Source organism: Varroa jacobsoni, unplaced genomic scaffold (assembly GCF_002532875.2).
Source record: "Varroa jacobsoni isolate VJ856 unplaced genomic scaffold, vjacob_1.0 scaffold_1441, whole genome shotgun sequence".
NCBI classification, from domain to species: domain Eukaryota; kingdom Metazoa; phylum Arthropoda; class Arachnida; order Mesostigmata; family Varroidae; genus Varroa; species Varroa jacobsoni.
In genome coordinates, this window is record NW_019214343.1 from 7,091 (window position 1) to 9,618 (window position 2,528).

The window sequence follows — 2,528 nt, forward strand, 5'->3', positions numbered from 1 at the left end:
CAGCCGCGTCCAATACAAGATCATACATGATAAAAGTATACCATTTCATTCCTTGCCAGGTAACGGTGCCTGGTTAGAGCGTACGAGAGCGTATTCGTATACTGGTTCATAGCGAGCAAAACCGTCTATGTATAGTATAGGTGACCAGCAAGTTCAAGCAGAGAACGAACGATACGTGTGATGAAAATGACAAAAAATCTAAATAAATTTTAGAAGTGCGACTTGTGTACGCTTAATTTTATTGGACATTCTACTACTTCAGATCGTCATGGTGCCCGTTGAAGTTTCGTTACGTTGAAGTAACTCAATAGTACTCCACAATGCTACATTCTTTTCCTGAAAATATGTAAACTGTGCTATGTTACTTTTGTTTGTCCGTACATAAAATGTGCCTATAGGGTGAAGCAGCACGGCATATTACAGCACAATGTAAAAATGTTGAATGTTCATTTGAGCGAACTTTTAAAGGTACCAGAAATTGGATAAGCATGAACTAAGGAAAATCCTTCTATGAAGGCTAACATAATACGCAACCTTTTTTTTTTTTTTTTACTAGACAATTATAGAGAAAATGGCGTTCGCGATGTGATTAGTTATATTTGAACAACTATTTGTTATTTTGTTTGACGTAATTAGCTTACCGTATTCTAGTGAAGAGAGTGGTTTTAGAATTGAAATATAGATCTTCGTACGCCTTCACATTTTGTGTTGCGTATTGTTATTATAATATTTATGTAAAATTAATCGACGCAAAGTATATAGAGAATTATTCAGAAAAAACGGGCCGTCGGTTTTTATCAACCGTAATCAGATATGCTATATCTCACTTTCAGGCTGTGTTTAGCCAAACGACGTACGCAAAGCGTCTGCCACGTAACAAAGCCCCTGCACTAACAGAGGAATAACTTCCGAATGAAGCGAATAGAACAAAAATTTCCAACTGAAATGCGAGCGTTCCTTCGTGCCGAGTTCTTCATAGCAGTCATGATCTATGGCGCATCGAGGGCGATCTTCTCAACTTGAAAGGTAATATCAAAATTCGACATCATTTCCAATCTTAACACCCATCTCCGAACTATTTATTGCTACTACCACGCTCCATGCATGCACTCATGGCTGACTAGCTTGCGTACTCGTACGACAACTGCGTTAGGGAAAAAATCAACTGACTGATTCGTTCCTGGAAATCGGATCAAACGATCCCATCGTTTCTCGTCGTTGAAACGTCTAACCTCAGTAATGTCTTTCAAGATTTGACAAAAATCATGTTGCCTCACTTCCTGCCTTGTTTTAAACTCGATGTTCGCTCGCAATATCCCAACTCTACCAAAAAAATTTAAGACCGACCGATATATTTACGTATAAGTCGTAACGTGGCATAGTCCACTTTCCCTCTTCAAACTCTCTTTACGGGCTTATTTTGTTATTTGCGTAATTTATTTGATCCGTTGGTATAAAAGGTCTGAGATGCGGAGGTCTATGAAGTGTCTAAAAGCAATTTCAACATTATATTGAAATTTAAATTATCTTTCTAGTAGAGATTTTCTTAAATGATAATCTATGAACGCATTATCTGATGACTTTCATGGATGACAGGGAAGTCTCTAATTATAACTGTTGCACTTGAGGCCCACCGTTATTAAGGCCGAGCGTCGTGCTGCGAAAGGGCTGGTCTAACTGTTTCACCAATATTGAATTCAGGGTTTTCTTTATGAGCTCCTCCAACCGTTGACAATACATTTTAGAGGTGATTAATAAACCAGGACTCATGAAACCGCAGTAGATAGCACCTGCATTAAGTCACAAATATACAACGTCAGTTCCTGCTGCTGGTTATTTGTTTCTGAGTGATGTTGCGCCGGTTCAGTTGATGAACCAGCCGCGATTACCACAGAGCATGAAGTACAATGTATAGTGTTGTGCCGTGAGGACAAAAAAGCGAATGGTTTCACATGTTTACTTCTGATCTTCGCTGATTTCCAGAGTCTTCTTTTGCATGCGGAACCTACTTGTTGAGTTTGTTATTTAATTCATTTGACAAATACAGCAAATATAGCATTTTTACACACACCCACCTACACTAGGTGCTAAACAACTCAGCCCTTCCTTATTCACTTTCAGAGAAAGTTTTTCTTACGAGGCTCACTTTTCAAATCCAAATTACCTTGTCGGAATTATTTAGCTCAACGGCTCACGCTGTGTCGAGTATTAGAACCTTTACCTAATACAAAATCGTTGCAGCGATCTCTCCTCGTCCCGGTAAAGCTCACCTTCGTAATATGTATGCGAATCTCCTGATTTTTCAAGACTTACTACAACCTACCTGCTAAAAATCCGGATGACAATATCCGAGTGAACGGCTCGAGATTTCAAAGAATACCAATGTATTTCATATACAGAAACAGTGTCACCAAAATATCGTATCGCTATAAAATAGCGCCATTTTGAAATATTAGATCAATGTTTGCCACATTTCAGATTGGGCGATATATATATATATATGTTATCGTATTATGTATATATATATA

General features: G+C 38.2%; 1 long non-coding RNA gene across 1 annotated transcript in view; it reads right to left on the reverse strand.

The window, feature by feature from the left end:
• Positions 1-203: 203 nt before the first annotated feature.
• LOC111270066 (uncharacterized) overlaps positions 204-2,528 on the reverse strand; it is a 22,259-nt gene continuing 19,934 nt past the window's right edge. The window contains exon 4 of the long non-coding RNA XR_015314838.1: positions 204-336. This is a non-coding gene — a long non-coding RNA (uncharacterized LOC111270066). The remainder of the gene's footprint in view (positions 337-2,528) is intronic.